At 40.3% G+C, this 21,844-nt stretch overlaps 1 long non-coding RNA gene across 1 annotated transcript in view; it reads left to right on the forward strand.

The window, feature by feature from the left end:
* The window catches only part of LOC116148444 (uncharacterized), a 1,308,953-nt gene that overhangs the window by 1,115,653 nt on the left and 171,456 nt on the right, over nucleotides 1-21,844 (forward strand). The window lies entirely within an intron of this gene.

A 21,844-nucleotide genomic window follows, 5' to 3' on the forward strand; every position in this document is an offset into this window, starting at 1 on the left:
GGAAATACCCTACCCTCTCTGTATTGCTACCATCAAATTAATTGCCGTGTGATTGCCATGGAGTAAAACTTCAGTAAAGATTTGGTTAGATGAATAAACCACTCTAAGAAATGGCTCTGATTCTGCTAGTCTTAATCCAAGAAACTGTCCCAGAGCTTCTCATTTTTTATAGAGACCAAAGTCTTTCTTGACAGCTAAATCTACTTGCAACCTCATCTCTCAGCATTTGTCCCAAGCTCTTAACCATTATTCCACTGCCCAAACCAAGCAGGAATCAGGTGCTTTTCTGCTTGCAATAAATTCTGTTTACCCAGAACTTGAACACACTGCATTGTAGAGTCTGGGTAGAAGTTCCTTAGTGAACTACCAGATAAGAGTGACTTATCATTTACTGTTTGGTCCAAAATCTAGTAATTCCCCCTCCGCAAACTCAGACGATGAACAGAGTAAGTTTCACACAGTGATTTCCTAAGCAGTTCTCAGCCATGACCACCACCTCCACCCCTGTTCTTCCTATATTTTTTTCCTCTTCATTTCCTCCTCTTCTCTCTTCTCCCTCTTGCTTTTCTTCCTTCCAAGCCAGAAGTCCATTGGTCCTCCAGCCAGTTCATTTGTCCTTCTTCATAGTCTCTTATGGTATTGACTTTGTATCTCAGCTTGAATATTCCTTACTCCTGACATAAATGGCTTAATCATCCTATTAACTCCTTCTTCTTTCCTTATATAAATACACACCACGGAGCATGAACTGAGCACCTCATCCCCTCACAAACTTACCATTTATGGTACAGCCTAACTCCATGTAAACCAGAGGCGGCAAATGCAGTGGCTCCAGTAATAGAGAAGCTTTACCCCTCTCTCCTGTAGCAATCTGAAGATAGGTGAGTGGTTCAGGAAGTTGCATTGCTGTGAGATCCTTCATTCGGGGACCTGGGTCACTGCCATCTGGTGCTCCACCGCCTCCTAGAGGCGTTGTCTTTTTCTGCCTGGTCAGACTGGCTTATCCACACCACATCCACATCCCATCCTTGTGGATGGAGAAAGAAAGGAAGTGGAGGACAAACAACATCCTCTTAAAGTTCAATCTGGAAGTTGCACCAATCTTTTCTCAGTGACCAAAATAGAGTCACATAACTAGCCTTGAGGGAAATTCGATCTCTAACTAGGAGTTTTCTTTCTGAATGGAAAAGGGAGATCTTGGATCCAGTTAGCTGTTAGAATTGACTCTCTCTTCCCTACTCACCTCGATGGTCACAATCTGGTCTCAGCTCCATCAAAGGTTCTCCTTGATGGTATCTGCAGTAGTGTATACACGTCACTTGATATTGACTGTACAAAGCATTTAATTGCTGATTAAAATGTCTTTCCTAATTCTTAGCTAGAAATGAAATTTTAAAAATTAAGGCAAGAATTCTTATGCATTTCATACACTTGGCTGCGATCAGCACACAGTAGGCACTCAACACATACTTCCTGGTTCAAACCATGTACTGCAGTAGAATTGGGGATAGTATGCATCCTTGATTGCTTTTTATGATACCCTAATGTGTTTCAAACTTGATCTCCTTCATTAATATTCAAGAGAGAGGACTATTATCTTAAAGCAAACTAAAGTTTGCTGGCTTCAAAAGAAGAGATAATAAACTATGGAACACACTAAGGGCGGGTGTCTTTGAAGTGAGTCTATAGGAAAGGGGAATTAATCACCAGCATTAACTGTTTCTTGGAGGCTTAGAGAAAGCACTGTATTTGGGGAAAAGAATCATTCACTTAGGAGGATGATAGAGGGGTTGGTTAAGAGAACTGGATACCGAGGTTTAAGAGGGTGTGACCCAGAAGACCTGGAGGCTGGGAAACTGAAGGACCACTGCACAGGAAGTGAAGAATGTGAATCTAGAGGTTATAAGCCTTCATCAGCATGAATGATGAGAGTTGGGCCATGTGGTAAAAGGCGCTTTTATTCAGACTCAATTAATTTTTTTCTCTGTAACACTTAAGACTCCTCGGGGGCAGCTTTATTCAACTTTCCCTGCAGTTGTACTGGTAGCACGTGGACGGTACCCCACGTTCTGGCCATCATAATGGCCGAGGTATCTAAAGACCGCATGTGCTTGCTGACCTGAACCATCAGGCGACTCTTTGTCTCTGACAAAGAAACTTCTGCAGAAGGGGAATAAACCAGAAAAGTAGTTTCTATGCGGTTGAAATTGTTTTGGGTTGACTTATTCACCAATAAACGGGAATAATGTTCTAAGAGCGCTGTTAGCTTCTATCACCTGGAAGATGCAAAGCCTTGTGCTGTAGCTGCCTTCTCCTTTCTGTGGTTTGGCGGGATTCTCAGCAAAAAAGGGAATCCAAGAAACGGCAGTGGTTCTCTCCCTGCTCCACTGTGGGAGGCAGTACAGTGCATAAGAACCAGGGCTCTGGAGTCAGACTGACGAGGCTCCGAGCAGAGTCCCCCAACCCCTAGCTGGGGACTTCGGGCAAATCCCTCTAAAGTCTGTTTTCTCTCTTATAGGTAAGACTAACAGAAGGATTTACTTTCAAGGTACTGTCCTAAAACAAGTCATCATCATCTCATGGAAATCCATCCTTTTGGGCTTCCTATTCTTCTTCGTTCTCATTTTTACAGCCCTTTTTCCCCCTGCTCGGGGAACTATTGAACAGCGGGAATGATTTTTGGAAATGGTAGATCAGATAATGTCACTCACCTGCACAGGACTCTCTCGTGATCTGTTTACTCAGAATAAACTAAACCCCTATCCAGATCTATAAGGCTGTAGAATGATTTGTCGCTGGTCGCCTCCCTGACCCAGCTTAAACTTATTCTTCCCTCAGGGCATTGTGCCAGAAACCCTCTTCTCTCTTCTTCCTGTGGCTGGCTCCTTATAATGTGCAGACTTTAGCTCAGATGTCACCACACCTTTCTCAGACCATCCATCTAAACAGTTCCCTCACGTTGACAGTCTGGCACACCATCTTTAATTTCTCCCAGAGCATATATCACTATCTTAAATAATCTGGTTTACTGACTTGTCTGCTTGTTTATTTCCCGTCTCCCCTGAGTGGAAGGAAAGCAAGAACCCTCTCTGTCTTGTTCACTCCTGTTTTGCCAGCACTGAGAGGAGTGCCTGGAACATAGTAGTCACCCAGCAAATACTTGTTCAGTTAAGGAATGAGTTAATAGGTGAGTTGACCTCTCATAGATCCGTATTACAAATTAATTGAAATAATACACAAGAAGCATTTTTATTGGTGTCACACACACAGCACGTGCTCAGGAAAATGCTAGTGACTATCGTATCATGGCCTGTCCGTGCTCTGCTACCTTCCTGGCTCCCATCTGCAGGCATTTAGCACCCATATTTCCTCATAGTTCCTTCCAGTTTTCCTGACAACTTTCTTTCCCTGATCCAAAGGATTCACAAAGTGAAACACAGTTTTAAGAATCCTGGCTTTTAGCAATTAAGTAGCAGTGATAGTTAGCCATGCTTATTAAACCATTTATGGTGCTGGGAGGTGAGAGGGGCAGGGGGAGGTGCATTTGTATACATAATTGCACTGTGGGTGAGGCATTGGTGTGAAGTAAGGAGAGATACCAGCTTTGGAATAACTTAGACATGGGTTCTAATCCCCACTGTCTCAATACTGGCGTTTTCCATCTGTTTTGCTCTAGAAATTTACTTACCTTCTTCCATCTTTGTAATGCTGTTTTTTAGGCTTGTTTTAACAGGATTAAATTAAAAGGGCTCTTACCTATAGATTACCAGTGGCGCACAGTAGGAATACAATACCTAGGGCTATTAAGAATACTAAATAATGATGTTCAAGTGTATATGTCAAACTTCCAAACCTCAGTCATGGATATTGTTCCAGATACCTTTCCAGCTTCAAGGTCACTTTGCCCAGAGGGGGCACTGGGTGGAGATACGTGAAGGTGGAAAAGAAATTTTTTTGGTTTGTTTTTTTCCCCCCAAAAGAGTAATACTTGCCTTTGACAATCTTAGTGTGAGGCTAAACCACCTATGGTAAAGAATGAGAGTTCCAACCTGAATCAGAGAGTTCATACAGTCCAGCGTGATGGTTGCACACGTTTCTAAGTCGTGGGAGATAAAGTTGTTGCCATTTTCATTTTTTCATTTTAGAAAGCTGTAGCCCTAGCTGTGTGGGGAGGGTAGTAATTGAGAAAGTGCATACAATGAAATAATCCCCCTTTGAGGTCTCCTTTGTGCACAGTTGACTGCAGGCTGAGTTTTGGCTCAAAGATGTAGGATACACTGAATAAGGAATTAAAAGCAAAGATCCCCCTAGACCATGTTGTAGGGGGTATGAGCTGACTTTAAACACGATTTCTTGGCTGTGCTGATGATACTGGGGAAAATTCTGAGGCCAGCTCTGGATTGAGGGAGCAGGTGTTGAGTTCAGACCAATATTTACTCACTCCAGGATTTAAACAAAAAAAAAAAATCAACCTTACTCTTGAGGAAGAGAATTGGGACGTTAAAATCATTCTGTTTAAGGATCCATAAAGATTATTTTGAGTCTATGTATAGAATGTGAAGAATGGCCATGATGGAGAAGGAAAAAATTTCCACATACCCTTTCTAGGTGCTTCTGGCTGGTCTAAGAATAAAATTGATATGAGACAGATTAACAGGAGAAAATGAAATACAATTACATAGCAGGGCCTCCATAAAAATAAGAGACCTGAGGACGGGCTAGGCTTATATTGAGGCTTATAAACCACCTGAGAGGACAAAGTGGGTGGGATTTGGACTTCAAAAGCGTCATGGGAATTGTGTTAAGTAAGTTCTATGAAGAAAAAATAGGGCAGCTGTGAGGAATACGTGAGCCACGCAGTATTCGGCTGATGACCTTTCCTTCTGTCAGTAATGACAATGGAGCCAAGTAAAGACTGCTCATTCTTTTTATTTTGTTTTGTATTGGGGGAGAGGGTTAGATTTATTGATTGGTGGAGGTACTAGGAGTTGAACCCAGGACGTCATGCATGCTAAGCATGTGCTCTACCACTGAGCTGTACCCTTCCCCACAACCGTTCATTCTTTAGACAAAAGAAAAGAATTAGTGATGCTCTGGCTCAGACAGGAAAACCTACCTCCTACAAACGCTCTCTAGCCTCCTATTTTGCATAAGAAAGGCAGAATCTGCCCCAAGACAGATTTTTTTTCTCTTGATGCCAAAAATTGATAAGCTTTTTTTTTCTTTTTTCATAAAAATTCATGGTTAATACAATTAGGCACATTTATATTTTTAAAAGATTTTTAAAAAGGTATTCAGTATCACCTACATACCTATTCTCTAGCTATTCAATTTTAAATTTATCCTTTTTTTTTTTTCCAATTGAGTCTTTTCTTAGATAGGCAATTAAGGAATGGTTCAGAAGTGGCATTTGAAACCCACTGTACTTTTTTCAAAATGGAATTCATCGCTCCCTCAGCTAATGTGTACGAGACATTTAAATTTTAAAAGACGGCCTTCCTGGTTGTACATGACACTAAGAACAGGCTGGAGCTGAAGTCCTGAAAGGTAGCACACCATGTTATCAAATGCTCTTTTCCCTTCTGGGTAGTATTACTTACATTGTGCAAATGTGTTATGCAAAATAATCTTAAAACTGATTCTGCATCTTCGCCTCAGGTTCATACAATATTCATTGAAAGTTTTACAAAAAAAGAAATTAATTTAGTATAAAAATCAAGCATTTAAAAAATGCCCGCGTATATCAATGCAACAACATTCCAAATAGAAGCTTGGAAAAAGGAAGAACAGCTCAAATCAGCATTTTCTACATCTTATTTAACTACCTTTGCCTATGTGTCTATATTTCTATTTCTAGCACAGTATAGAACCACATGAAAACCTGAACATGAGAAATTCTGACTCTTGCTAGTTTTGCGGCTTTGGACATGTCATTGCACATCAGTCAAATTCATCTCTCTTAGTCGTTTACATGGTGTTGCTAATGTTAATTGCCAGTTAGTTTTTTCAGGTTGTTTTAAATGAATGTGAAATCTAATTGTATAGAAATGAAACAGGCTCTACACACTGAGAAAGTGCTATATAAATCTAACTCACCTAAATTATTATGAGTCAGCTTCTCTGACCTGTGGATGGAGATTTGGGGCATCTGATAAACATTTTTATGTCACTGCATCTTAAGGCACAAGTAAGTCCTGGGGAATATTGGTCTCTCTGTATGCGCAGAGCGTTGACTTTTGTCATTTGGCTGGGCGAGGGAACTGAGTTAATATTTTCATCTGCTCATGTATATTTTCCAAAATTTCTGCAGCTTCAGGAGTTTTTCTTCTATAATTTGTTAGACCAATATACAGTAGGTCCCTGAATCTTTTATAATTTTAATATTTGAGACTCATAAGCTTCATATTTCCAAAATTGCAATTACATGGGTTGCAAAGGATTACATGATTGTGAATCACCTTATGTAAGCAAATTTTTAAATGAATTTTCATTGTGTATCATATCTTATAATCCTGAGATACAAAATTACATCAGATGCCTCATCTTTTGGAAAGATTTTTTTTAATTATTAATCCATGCAAATCATAAAATGAAATTTTCCTTTAAAAAAAATTTCACCTAAGCTGCTTTGATCATTGACTTCTGTGCTTTATGAGTTAGTTTCTATGCAACTTTGTTTTACCAGTTAGTGAATTCCTATTCTTTGTCTGGAGTATCACTGAGTGTTCATTCCTCTGGGAAGGAAGTCTTGCAAACCCAATTCTTTCTGTCTTGTGACCTGATTTTATACCCTTTGGCAATTAGGCATGTTTTTGTCTGAAAGCAAAATTGTCACTAAGTAAGTAAATATCACTAATCAACCACTATTTATTTATGTGGGGAGGAAAAAAAACCACTTTGCCCTTCTAGGTTCTTCTGGCTGCTCTAAGAATTAAATTGACATGAGATAGATTAAGAGGAGAAAATCAAATGTTATTAAGCACTTACGAGGATTCCATAAGACTGTGGATCCCCAAAACAAGTTAGGCACTTGAAGCTTAACTGGCATCTGAGAGAAGGAGAAGGAGAAGGAGAAGGGGATAGGGGTTTGCAGCTTCAAAGGGAAGGAAGCAGTTGACAGGCAGAAGAGCCAATGTTTGGTGAACAAGTGTTTGCTGGACTGAGCAGAGACAGGGGGATAGAGAAGACTTTCATCAAACAGGTCTTGCTGTTTCCCCCAGTCAACCACACCTAGTTCACATTATACTTCAGGGATTTATGGAGATAGTTCTTTTTACTGGAATAAGCCTTTTGTCTAAATTCTTTTAGGCAGTTAAGGGGAGGACATATAAGCACTTACTGAACCTTTTGTTTCTGAAAAACAATCAACCCCCAGAATCCTGATGCCAAAAAGAAACATTATGGCAGGGGGCAAGTTTTGTTCCCCTGCATTTGCATCGTTTTTTGGTGACAGCTGATGACTTTGCTAAGACAAGCATTTCACAATAGGTTTCTTGTTCTGACCTACATGAGCAGCAGAATGAAGCAGATTGAATTTATACAATGAGAATGAAGAGAAATTACCTGGGGAAAATTAAATATTTTAGATTTTTCATAAGTCTGCCAGAATCTTAAGTGAAAAAAATCATCCATCCATATAATTTGCTTTCTTGAAGACCACCCTTTTATATACGTTTATTTGTATCATTAGTTGATACTCATATGCACACGATTCAGCAGTTGTACCGATCATTGGCAAAAGGAAATACAGTAATCCTTATGCCCCAGGTACCAAAGCACCTAATTGAAATGCACTACAAGGAAAAGTCAAGTTTATTACCCTTGCCTACAACTTGCAGTGTGACATTTTGCTTTATAGCATTTGGAATCTTTCACCTCCCAAGAACAATGAACTTCAAAAACATAATACAAGTGGGAAAATTGCCTTAAAAATGTAATTTTAGAAATGATTATCTGAAAATACTGTTAAATGAGAAAGTATGGTGAAAAGATGAAACTAATATTTCATTCATCTTCTGTTGATTCCTATTTAAACCCAATGTAAAGTTCAGATGTTTAGGGGAAAGAGAGAGGAAGGAAAAAAAAAAAAAAAGCTGATTGAATAAAATAAGTCAGGTTGACTCCTTAAAAGTTTAACTCAGATTTTGTCATTTGAGAGTCTATGGTGTGTGGCTTATGATTTTTTTTTTCTTTGTTGATTTTGTTGTTGTTTCTCTGGGAACATAAAATAATTATTAAATACATCATTTCTATGGGGGGATTTCATTTTTATTTAATATGGACAATTTACCCATATAGAGTAAAATAATAATCAAATAAATCCTCTCGTGAAGGAGGGGTAACCTACTTGAGCACGAGCCGTGGTAATCCTAAATGTTAGCCTGTGGGTTGTAAATGGGTCTTCGATAATACAGTGCTTATATCAGATAACGATTCTTAACAGTGCCAGGCACTAAGACTTTACACACATTAAATCATTTCATCCTCACATCAATATTCGGAGATGGATATATTTATTATCGTCATTTCACACATGAAGAAATCGGTGTTTGCACCATGACTGTGCGCTGTGTTTCAGCACAGACTTCCTCCCATGGGGTCCAGCAATTCAGACCCCAGATAAGCTTCTAACAGACTACCTCAAATAAACATACAATCTAAATAAAATCAGCCTGCTCTCTAGGCAGGCACTATTTTCAAACTCTGACTCTCCTTGTGGCTCCCACCTACCCCCTCCTCCAACTTCCAGTCACCTTTCTTTTACTCCCTCCCCATATTCAAATTATGGAGCCAACCCTAAAGAGGAGCTGGTCTAAGGCTTCTCATTACCAAGGCGACCGACAAGTTCCCTAACTTCTGCAGGGTCAGCTTCCAAGGTTTTGTTTTTGTGTTTTTAATAACCTGTGAGAATTTTAGTCTTTCTTTTCTCTTCTACTGAGAACAAAAGAGAGAAATCAGAATTCTGAAGCTCATGTCTTAACACCGTGACGGAGGCTGACCTGAGCTGTGGCACTGGGGCTGAGTTCTAAGGAGCCCAGGGATTAAGAGTGCCGTGCCACCTTGCAACGCCAAAACCCCAGACAACTTTCATAAATTGATTATGTGAAAACAAAACAAAGCAAATAAATGCTCAGGGAATCTGTCAGATTACTTCAAACTGCACTTAAAGCTTCCTGCCTTCTCCCGCTACTTTATTTTTGTATGCAAGATCCAACACAATAAACTGAGTTCTGAAATGCCTATTACCAAAGATTCAAAATGGAGCTGATTCAGAGAGGCCACCCTCTCTTGCTGTTGAAGGAAATGGTTAATGGTGCTTCTGCTTTTTAGGAGAAGTCATCTAAAAGGTTTGTGAAATGCAAGGCCAAAGAAATACTATAAATAAACCAAGAAATCAAGACTGGATAATCTCACCATTTTACAGTCTCAAAAATGTGAACTGTGAGTCATCATCAAGTCCATAAAGCAGCTTAGGGATTATTGGAAAGTCATCGAGAATTGGAATTCGGTTGTTACACTGGTACCCAGGAGACAGAATTGCCCAGGACTACCTAATAATTAAAGGGACCCTTTACTTGTGTAAAGATCAGAAATACCAAGCTCTATAACTCTGAAGTAAATAATATCATTTCTGTACCCCCAGTCCAGCATTTTATTTATCCTTTATACAAAACCAGTGTCAGTATCTCTACAATTCATGGGGTACCTAGACACCGTTTCAGGAGGAGAAATGTTTTATCTGAATTATGTTTTGAGGAGAGTGGTGTATTGAGTTAAGCACTGGCACACATGAATCTGTGGGAATGTTAGAACTGAGATAAACAACGTCATCTGCGGGTTGTATTGCGCTCTCAGAACTTTGGTCGCCAATGCCAACGCTCCTTTCTCAGGGAGGATGGGCTCAAGTGGTCAGCGGGGAGCTCTTCTTTGAAAGTTAGAAGAGCTATAGAACTTTTTAATGAGTGCCATAAAAATGTACTCAGAGCCAGGCATGCATGTCTACGGAGAAACGAACTGTCCAAGTCATGTGTCCCAACACAAGCCCACTGCTTCAAGCTCCAGGCACCGTGTTTCAAAGAGAAGAGAAATCACCTATTGAATTGGGTGCCTGGACCTGACTTGGACATGGCATGTTCCACAGCAAAGGACTGGTTCTGTTGAATAGTCTGCAGTCTTCGAAGTGCATGACATGGGCACATAGTTAAATACCAACCACTTCTCAGGTGTTGTATTAGACCGCAGGGGCAGAATGTTGTGGAAGGTAGCTGTGGTCTCTGTGCTCAAGGAGTTTAACCTCATAACGTGGGAGAGGAACAACAGCAAAATAATAATTCAGTAACTAAGTGTTATGCAGAGACTCAAATAAGGTGTATTCACTGAGGACCGACTTGAGATAAGAGGGGTGACTTTTTGAGAGGGAACCTGGGAGCTGAGACTTGGCTGACAGGAGTGAGAACGTGGACAGATCTGGGGAAGAGCCTGTCAGGCAGGGTGATCTGCAGTCAAAAATGTACATAGAAAGACCCTTTTGTTTAGAAACAGGAGGTAGAGACATCCTTCTCCCCGCCACTCCCATCTTTGACCAACGGCAAAATGAGGGTGTGTGTGTTGGGGAAAAAAGATAAGAAAGACCAGCTCCTGATTCAGCCTGGAAGGGGATTGCTTTCTTATGCTTTGAAAAAAAAACAAAAATAAAAACGTGGGTGAACAATGATAATGCCCTCCTCAACTTTCTGGAGCGTTGCTAGGGTGACACTGTAATTCAAAGGACAGAATATCAATAAAGCCAGGATGTACAGGAATGTAAACAAGCTTTACAAAAAAAAAAAAATAGTCCAAGTGTTTGTTAAATAGACCACAACGGGACAGGTCCATTATCATTGCAGAAAGCTCTGTACTTAGTATGTCCAATTATCTAAATAGCTCCAAAACATAATCAATCCATCAGTAGTATTCAGCTTTCTCGCTCTGATATCTGATTGTGAATTCTCTGTGTTTATTCATATTTCTGCCAAATGTCGATCCAGAAATGTATTAGCATCTGCCAGTGATGAATAAACATGAGATTGTGCTCCTCCTGCAGTTCTTCGTCGGGCTGGTGAGCAAGGGCTGGTCCCATCCGTACCCCACGGATGTTTCTTCACATCGCAGAGCTGTGTTGTTTTCTTTAATAGAGTCCAGGATGGCTCTAACCTTGCATCCTTGGCCTTCAGTGGCAGCCCCCTCTCTCCCCTCGCGCAGCCTACTGAGTTATGCATTTTAAAAGACCAGCTCGGCTGCCTTTCTTGTCCTTCGGTTTTCTCAACAGGCAAATACTTACAGGATTCCAAAGATAGTGGGTCTGAAAACCCTGGGGAGCTGAGAGCATCCACCGGTGCTTGGGTGGAGAGGAGTAGGAAGGCAAAGGGTGATGCCAGCAGCAGTGCCCAGCCACCTGGGCTTCTGATTGTGGACGTGCTCAACAGAAAGCTCTGGAAGTCTGGAAGTCTTTCTTTGTGTGTGTGACGTGCAGTATGGTGTGCTGAGTGCCTGTGGACTAGTTCCTTCTGTCGGTAAGTTGTGGGATCTGATTGTTCTGGTGACAGTGCACGAAGAGGCAGGCAACCATGGTGGAAATGAACGAGCCGTGCCCAGCCCTGGGTGGACATACCAGTGTCATTCATTCTCTTGAAGCCCGTCGCATAGCGAGTATCAGCAGGTCTTCACGTGGCCCCCCACCCCCTGCCATTGGCTGTGCTCAGCTGAGCCGTGCACCCTCCTTAATCTCAACGGTCCTTTATGCGGTGCATGTTCTGCAATCCAGATTAAAATGTAGCTGAGGAGGATTGAATCGGAATCTCCATCTCTCAGACTGTTGTTTTTTTTTTTTTCTTTCTCATCTGAGTCAGCAAAGGGCTTGTCAAAATAAGTGTCAAAACAGGTGCTTAGTGCCGTGCGAGGGGCCCTGACCTTATAAACATCGAGGTCTCCAGTTGGTGTGGGAAGACCTGGCTAGTCATCGTGGTCATCCAGCATATTTGACAGAAGGGCACCCCCAGTGGCATTTCCTCATCCATGGGAGAGTGTGTGTGTGTGTGTAGAAAGGGGTTTTCACTTCACCAGTGCACCAACTTACCTGTCGTTACTTACCTACTACTGTCTGTTAAACTGAGCTGCCTGCTCCCACCTGGGTAAGAGAGTGTGAGAACCCCGCCTTGTTGTGATAGCCCTGTCTCTGTGGTCGTAAGTCAATGAAGAATTCTCACTATTTCCTGAGCATTCTGACTGTTTTTGTGTGTCCTCTCATTTGCTGTCTCATCTACTTCATTCCTGCTTTCCCAAACAGTGAACTTCTTCTTGTCTTTAAGGGCAGTTTAAATGTCACGACTGTAGAAAAGCCTTCCAGACAGAGCCCCGGACAAAGACCATCTCCTTTTCCTCGCCGTCCCTGGTAGTTGTCACATGCTGCTACTAAATCACTTAATACTGAACTTCGTAACTATTTGTTTACAAACCTGCCTCATTTATAGACTGCAAGCTGTAAAGTTAGCCATCAGGTAAGTTCGTGAAAGGATTAGGTAGTATCTCTCTAACATTTTATGCTGTTTAGCACGAAAGCCAGTTTCTAAAGATTTGGAAAATGTTGTTTGGCTAAATTGTTTTCCATTAGACTTTCACATCCTCCAGTGCAGACCTGGTGTCTTTTTTATCTCATGTACTCAGAAACCTAGCACCGTATCGGCATAGTGCTTAGTAACTGGTCAACAAATGAATGGTTGTCACTTTCTAGCCGAAAATAATTCAGTGACGCTATGTTATGTGCCAGAAAATATTCAAACACGTTAGGCCCCTTATAATCAGAGGGTAAATAAAGACACTAAACGTGTTAACCTGGAATAGAGAGTATAATCTTTGCATTTTCACATATTTGCGGGACTGTCTTCTCCTAAAAATGATAAAGGCTCCTCTTTCTCTAAGACCCAGCTCAGGATTCTCCTCTGTGTACCCTCACTAAATTCCTGCAGGCAGAAGTGTTCATGCGTTGTCTGTCTGTCTGTCTCTCTCTCTGTCTCCCTTTCCCTCCCTCCCCCCCTCCCTTGCTCCTGTCAGTCTCTTCCCCTTCCCCCTTGCTCCCTCATTGTCACTTTCTTTCTCTCTCCATTGCGTTAATCACCATTTTAAAAATGTTTCTTAACTATCGAAATATTTACACTGTATTGCAAATATTTGGGAGCACATTTGTCTCCTCTGCTAAACCAGTGATTCTCAACCAGGGTCTTGTGTCTCCCAGGGACACTGAGCAGTGTTTGGAGACATTTTTGGCTGTTACATCTTGAAAGGAGGAAGGAGGGCTTTCATAATCTAGTTGAGTAGAGGTCAAGAATGCTGCTAAAACATCCTACAATGCACGAGACAGCCTCCCACAACCAAGAATTATCCGTCTCATAATGTCAGTAGTCCTGAGGTTGAAAAATTATGCACTAGACTACAAACTCTTTGAAGACAAGGAAATCACTGCTAAATTTTTTGATATCCAGGGTTTAACAAGGCTTAAACTATCTATGTTCAGATAATATTTAATAAATGAATAATTGAATAAATGAATGAATATCTGATTGGCTGGTGGATGGATGAGTGGGCAGGCAGATGGATGAATCAACCAATCAATCTAGGACCATTTTTCAGCCCTTTAAGTCCTTGGCAGCCTTTCCTTTCCAAGTCAGAATTGCTATTTATTATCTGAATTACCCAGTAATCAAGTCACCAGCCAAGATATTGACCTGACCAGCTCTCATTTTGAGCAAGTACTTGACCACAGATCTTGAGGCGTTCATTCTCAGCAAATGTTACTCGCCCTTTTCTGGTTGTTTGGTAACTGGGTCATTTGTATGCGCTCCCTTTGCACTGCTCATGTGTTTCCCCTGTTCTCTCATCTGTATTACTCTTGTCATGCTTCTTAGAACCGCATTATTCTCGAAAGCTGTTGAAGAATCTGATGTGACTTTCTCTTTATCTGCTCTCCGGGTTTCTCCTAGGCAGTAGGACTTGCTTATGATCTTCAAGGTAGAAAACAAATGCATTTTCTTTTTTCAGCGACGTATCTTTCAATCAACTGCCTTGTGTTTTTGCACGTGCATGTGTGCTATTTTTAAAATAATCAAACGTATCTAGAAACGAGAAAACAGTACTTAGACTGAGAAGGCCTCTCAAACAGAAGCTGTCCATAAATTATGATGTCTCTATGCCTTTTTTCCCTGACCCGCATTATTTCTGCATTTGCTACAGCTAGTCCCCTGTGGCTTTTAGGTGAAAGAGTGTGTGAACTGCATGTGATTTTTCTGTTGGGCTTCTGAAATGCCCGTCCATCTGTGCACGTCCTCACTGCACCACGAACAGGCTGCGGTCAATAAATCCAGTGGCATCATCCAATACTTGAGTTGCTACCCTTCCTTTCAGGTTGATTTTACTATTTAAAACGACAAAAAGGATCTTGATTTTTGGATTCAAACTTTAAAACATTACTACACATACACACACATACCTTCCCTGGAAATAAAGAAATCACCAGTAATTGTTTGGGTTTTGCTACTGAGTAAAAATGCTGGAGAAAATTCTCCTTCAAGAGAAGCTATGTCTAGATAGGCAAAACATGAATGAGTTACACTGAAGATAATTTTTTTTTTTAAAAGATGAAGGAAAGATTGAAGTTTCGATATCTTGAATTATTTCTACTTCCTTTTTTCAGCATGCCTTACCTCATTTTTTTTCCATTGTGAGATAGAATATACATGAACTGTTGCATGAAAATGCAAGTGTGTTATTTAGAGGACAAAATTAAATGATCACTTGGTATGCACTACAAGGCTAAAAAGTAAGCATTATCATACTTGGAACATTATTATGGGCTTCTTCCTGAATTCGCATCTCTCTTCTCCCCTTTCTCTCGTAGTCACTACTGTCCTGAGTTTTGTGGCATTTCTTTCCTTAAGTTGGTAGTTTTTACCCCATGTACGTGTGCTTCAATAAATAGTATATTGTTTAGTTTTACCTGCTTTAAAAAAATATGTGGAACCGTGCAGTATATTTTCTTCTGTCTTAATTCCTTCATATAGTATTGCATCTTTGAGGCTTATCATTGTCAAGGTGTAATGCTAGGTTATTATCCCATTGCATGAATATTCCACAACTTAACTGATTTCACTCTAGATGAAGATTTGAATTGATGATTCTTTTTTTTGTTTTCCTTTTATAGTGCAGCTGTAAATATTTTGAAAAATATATCCTAGTGTATCTTTGCACCAGTTTCTCTAGGGTATATGTTTAGTAATAAAATGGTAGGGTTGTAGAGTATATACACGTATGTGTGAGTCAGAATATGTTGGATATGCTAGACGTGTAATCAGATAGCAACAGGTGTAGCAAATCTCTGAGGCTTTCCCTCACAGAGGCTTGTTTCTCTCTCCTGTTACACATGCATCATTTGTGGTCTGGGAGTCTGCTCTGTCTTCTGCAATCCAGGACTAGCCTGAAAGAGAAACCCCAAATGGTAAGATGGCCAGTGTTGTGCCAGAGAGGGAAAGACCACAGCACAGAACAACTGGCAAGTAAAAGCTTCTGCTCACAAGTCATACACATCATTCTCATTCATATTCTGTGTGCTAAAGTAACTCACGTGGCCTACTCTGAATTCCACAAGGTGGGATTTAAAATGCAGGGAGTGGCACTGCAGATAAATGTGCCAAGACATTTGGCGACAGCAATTCAGTCCACCACAGTGTGTACTTAACTTTATGAGTAACATCAAACTGTTTTCAGAGTGATTGCATCAAATTGCACTTCCGACAACAGGAACAGAATTCTTTTGTCCATGCCTTCACCAATGCTCCTTGTTATCTGACTTTTACATTCTTATTAGTCTAACAGGAGTGAGTGATGTCTCATTGTTGTTTTAATTTGCATTTCTCTGAGTACTAATGAAGTTGAACATCGTTTCATATGTTATAGGCCTTTTAAAAACAAATTCTGTGAAGTTTCTGATTAATCATTTTGCCTGTTTGTTAAACTCGTTAAATGTCTGTGTCACTCTTTTTCTTAGTAACTCATAGGAATGCCTTCTCTGGTTGATAATACTTTCTCAGTTTGTGGTGCCAATATCTTCTCCTAAAACACAGCTATAATTATGTCTTACGATAAGAGAAGAACTTAATGTTTTTCAAACATTTTGAAATAAGTTTGAATTTAAACTTAAACATCGCAGAAAGTATATAGAAAGATGCAGTGTAGTCTTTGCTCAGAATTCATTTTTCTTTCTTCTGAAGCATTTGGGAGTAAGTTGGGACATGATGCCCCATTACCTCTCAATACATCAGTGTGTATTTCTTATGTAAAAGAATAATCACAGTACATCCATCAAGATCAAGAAGTTAGCATTGATCCAATATTACCGTTAATCTAGAGATACCATTCAGGTTTGGCTATTTGTCCTAATAATGTTCTTTATAGATCCAGGATCCAGTCCAGCAACACATTTAGTTCTTAAGCCTCTTTAGTCTTCTTCAATTTAGAACAGTTCCTCTACCTGTATTTCTCTTTGTACCTTGACATTTCTGAAGAGTGCAGGTCAGTTACTTTGTAGATGATCCTGATGTTTTCTCACGGCTCACGCTTTTTGCTCGGCATTCCACTGAAGTCATGTTGTGCTATTCTCAGTGCGTCATGTCAAGTGATACACCACCTGACTTGTCCCATTACTGATGATGTTAACTTTTTATCATGTGCCTAGGATGTTGAATAACAGGACCCTCTTCTCTTAAATTTGCATAAATGTTGAATGCAAATTGGTATGTAATTCGTAAGTATGTTTTGAGGAGATTCCTTAAAATTATGCACATATCCTGTTCCCTGTTCACCCACCACATTTAAAGTCCGTTAATGATTCTTGCCTGACTTAATTATGACAAAAGTGCATGCCCAATGGGGACTTTCTAATTCCATCTAGATTACTTGTTGGTATTCTGTTGCAAGGTAGGGCTTTTCCCTCCCTTCCATTCAATTAATTAATTCATGTGTTTATTTACTTATATCAGTATAGACTTGTGCATTCCTATTTTACTCAAAGGTTTATAGTCCTTTACTATTCTTATTTATTTTCGTCATCAGATTCTCCAAGATGTGGCTAATGGAAACCCCTTCAACCTGGCTTCTGTGACTTTGGGCCTGCCCCTGATTCTTGGAGCACTTTCTTACTTCCTGGCTCAGCTAGCTGTAGGCTCATCTTATATTTCTCCCACTGAGTCAGCTATTTCTCTAGGGAGTCCAAGTTCTTTTAGTAGAAAATGGTATTTAGACATTAAGATTAAGTGGGCTCACTGCTACTGAGGTAACATTGCTTCTAGGTCCTCTTAGCAAACACAGGTAGGAGATTTTCTGTCTTACTCATGTGCACACATACACACACACCCCTACACCTGTATGTTCCTACATATCAATAGACAAGTTGACAACTATGGATTTACAATGATAATTTCTGAAGCTAATCAAATACCAGTTTATTGTAGTCTTTTCTATTCCATGTTTCTAACTCCCTTCTTTATTTTAGCAGTGAGAAATTTGGCTCCATTACCCTCCATATATTTACTTACTAGATCAATCTCCCCTGTATGTAAACAAAGTTGTGGGTGAGTCAGTCCAAAGGTGAGCCCTAACCCACTGGAAGTTCTCCTCCACTGGTCCCTACTCCTTCGGGCTTGCAAGCCACTAAAGAAGGGACAGAATAAGGAGGAAAACCTCATTGAAAGCTCTGCCCTGGATGTGAGCCCTGCCCATTTGGAGTGCAGCCCAAGCCCCGGCCCCAGAGATTCATAGGTACAGTTCAAAATCTCAGCTCTCCATGAAAGAGGAGGACGTGGAGAAGAAATAATTATAATGTAGCTAAATGAATCAAACTTTTCCTTTATAGTTTCTACTTTTTTTTTTTTTTTTTACATTTTGTTGAAGAAATCATCTACTGCACCCAGGAACATTAAGATATTCTCAGATTTTGTCTTTGATATGTTATATGTTTTTGCCTTCACATTTGGGTCATTTTATGTCCCTAGAATTGATTTTTTTTTTTTTTTACTGCGGTGTGAATTTGGGTCCCAAATTATTTCCCTTTTTCCATATGGATAACCAACTGTCTCAGCAGCATCGATGGCAATGTCCATCCTTTCTCCACTGATCTGAAACACTATCTCTGCTGTATGTCTGGGCTCTCTGTACTGTTTTCTCAAGGTGCTCCCCAGCTTCTGTACTAGTACCAATACTGTCTTTATTGCTGGAGTGAGGACCAGCTATGTAATTTCCAGGCCCAGAGTGAAATGAAAGTGGAGGGACCTTGTTCAGAAATTATTAAGAATTTCACAACAGTGACAGCAGAGCGTTAGCCCAAGCACGGGGCCCTTCTGAGAACAGGCCTTGTGGTGGCTGCACGGGTCACACACCCCGTGATGCTGGTCCTCACTAGAGCTTTATGAATAACACTTTATTGTGTCCGTTAGGGAATTATGCTCCCAGAGTGTTTTTTTTTTTTCTTCCACATCGCTGCAAATTTATTTTCTTTCTGTAAGAATCCAGTAAATCTCAAATGTGAAGATTCCACCCCCTGAAATAAGCCTACCTCTTGTGCTCTTCCAGAAAATACAAATTTTTTTTTTGCCCTTTTCCAAGGGCTACCTTAACAAAGCATCACAAACTCAATGGCTTAAAATAATAGAAATGTACGGTCTCACAGTTCTGGGGGCTAGAAGTTCAAAACTTAAGATGTCAGCAGGGCCATGCTCCTCCTAAAATCTGCAGGGGAGAAAAATCACTTGCAGTTTCGAGCCTTCAGAGGTGGCTACATATTCCTGGCATTCCTTGGTCTACAGATGCGTCTGTCCAGCCTCAGCCTCCATCTCTGCATGGTGCTCTCTCCCTGCACGTCTCCTGTCTTCACAGAGCTGTCTGCTTAGAAGGACACCAGTCCTTCTCAGTTAGGAGCTCACCCTACTCCACTATGACGTCACCTTAACTAATTACATATAAAGACACTGGTTCCAAAGAAGCTCAAGTTCTGAATTACTGGGGAATTAGGATTTCAGCATATCTTTTGTGTGTGTGTGTGTGTGTGTGTGTATGTGTGTGAGACACAGTTCAGCCCATATCAGACACCATGAAGTTGAGAGTTAAATATTCAAGCTCAGTGACAACTTTGATTTCCATAGCTACGTTTTTTTTTCTTCATCCTTATTTACTAGTTCTTAGTTATATTTTACCTGGACCTAATTATTTATATCCATTTCTATCTATCACATATCTTTGTAAGAATTCCCTTCCATCGTTTATGGAATGATGGAAGTAGTGAGTGGATGTTTCACATTTTACAGGCAAACCTTATGGTATTGTCCATTCACCACGCAAACCTGCCAGACTGTCCACAGGTTTCATTTTGAGGAGGGAGATTTGTGATGGTTACCTGGAGACCGCCCAGATTGATGTATGTGTTTAAACATTTTAAAGTTTATAACCTTCTTAGTTCTCAGGTCTCCTAAACTTAAAAGGAGGATAAAAGTTGTAAGTGCTTTAACTGCCACCACAATATAAGTATTCAATGAACATCAGCCTTCATTTGATATTTTTTGTATATAAATAATTCTTGGAACCTAATTCTGCTCCAAGTGGCTTAAAAGGGAATCCCTTCTTTATTTATTCAACAGGTATTCACTGAATGTGTGGTGAGTGAAAGGCATTTCCCTAAGTAAACTCACCTGTCTTCTAACTCTAGAACAGTACCCAGCAAAAAGCACCATAGTGGGGGCTTGATGAATCACTGTTGAATAAACGAAAAGTCCCTAATATCACAGAATTTATATTTAGTTGCAGGAAAGATACATGAAATACATACATAATGTAAAGTCCTGTTATGTTCTAGAAAGAAAAATAAAGCGACATGAGGGAGGAGTCATGGAGTGGTGATAGAAAGCAATTTTAGAAAGTGTTGGGGAGGAAAAGTTTGTCCTCAGCTTACTGGGCTCTTCTGGAGAGTTAAATTGACATGAAATGGATTGAGAAAAGAAAATCAGATTTAATTTCACATGTTGGGAGGCCCATAAGTATATGAGGCCCGTGGGCAAGTCAGGAAGTTGAGGCTTACATGCCCTCCGGGGATATGGAGAAGGGGTTGGGGGCCTGGGTAGGTTTAGGGAACAGCAAGGGGTCATTCAGTGAGTAACACAGCAAGTTCTTTCCACCTGAGATACCTACTAATGCCAAATGCTGTTATATAAATGCAAAAAGAGCTCTGTTTGTAGTATAGAAGGTCAAAGAAGGGAGGGAAAATTTTTTGTGGCTGGAATGGTCAATGAAAACCTTGCAAAGGAAGAAGGATTTAAACGTGGACAGAAGAGAGTCCCTTAGTGTCTTTTAAAGTGTGATCAGAGAAGAACGCTGTCATTCTAAGTGAAGGAAGCCAGAAAGGGAAAGAAAAATACTACATGACATCCCTTATATGTGGAATCTAAAAAAAAAAAAAAAAAAAAAAGGACACAAATGAACTTATTTACAAAACAGAAATAGGCTTACGGACATAAAGAACAAACTTACAGTTACCAGTGGGTAAAGGGATAAAGTGGGAATTTGAAATTTGCACCTCTTGGGGAGTGATGGAAAGGTTAGCTATCTTGATTGTGGTGGTGGTGTATACGTCCGTCAAAATTCATCAAATTGTACATCTGAAATATGTATAGTTTACTGTACAGGAATCTTGCTACACTAAAGATGTTAAAATATTTTTAAAAAGAGAGAACAGTGTCGATATCTTTTGGGAGCTTATTGGAAATGGAGACTCTCAGGCCCCACCCAGTCTTCTTCCTGGGAGTGGGACCCAGGAATTGGTACATCCACAGACTCTCAGGGTGATTCTTAAGCATGCCAAAGTTGAGAAGCCCTGCTCCAGCTTCTCATACCTGCACATCACCTGCGAATCAGTTAAAATGCAGATTCTCATTCAGTGGGTCTCAGTGGACCCTGAGATTCTCCATTTCTCACAAGCTCCCAGGTGAAGCAGGCACTATCAGTCCACAGAGCATATGCCTCTGAGAGTTAAATCTAAATAGAGTTGAATCTGAACTAGAAAATATTTTAGACTTTGCTGGCCACACATTTTCTGTTGCAACATGGAAGGAAGCATAGACAGTGCATGAAAGGATGGTCCTGTTCTTATAAAACTCTGTTTAAGGACACTGAAATTAGAATTTCATAAAATTATTATGTATGTCAAAAAAGTCTTTTTATTTTTATATTTTTCCAATCCATTGAAAAACTGGAAAACCATTCTTAGCTTACAGGCTGTCGTCTGCTGACCCCAGCCTAGAATAGTGTTACACAGGGCAGGGTGATTATGGTTTTCTTGTCCCCCAGTTCTACAATGAGAGCCTAGCATTTATACAGGAGAGAGTTCTGACAAAATACATTTTTCTAAATGAAAAAAAAGCCTTCAGGAAAAATATGTCCCTATTGTTAACGGCATCTAAGGGTCAGTAAATGCTAATGATTTATTAAAATACAATATACAGTCTGTACAACCATGTGAAATATACGGGCTTGAAGAAACTGGAAGAGTCTTAACCTGGATGTAACGAAAGATAAAATTAACAATTGGTTTCAAATATGTGAAAGGTTGGCTTGTAGTAGAAGCAGGCTGCATAGTCGGCTCTTCCGCAGAAGGTGAAACCAGAGTCAGTGGATGCTCGTTATGGGGAAGCAGATTCCAGTTCACACTAAAGAAAGGGCTTTCTTAAACTGTTGAAGTCTTGCAACAACTGAATCCGTTTTCCCAGGAGGTAAC

Source organism: Camelus dromedarius, chromosome 27 (assembly GCF_036321535.1).
Source record: "Camelus dromedarius isolate mCamDro1 chromosome 27, mCamDro1.pat, whole genome shotgun sequence".
Taxonomy (NCBI): domain Eukaryota; kingdom Metazoa; phylum Chordata; class Mammalia; order Artiodactyla; family Camelidae; genus Camelus; species Camelus dromedarius.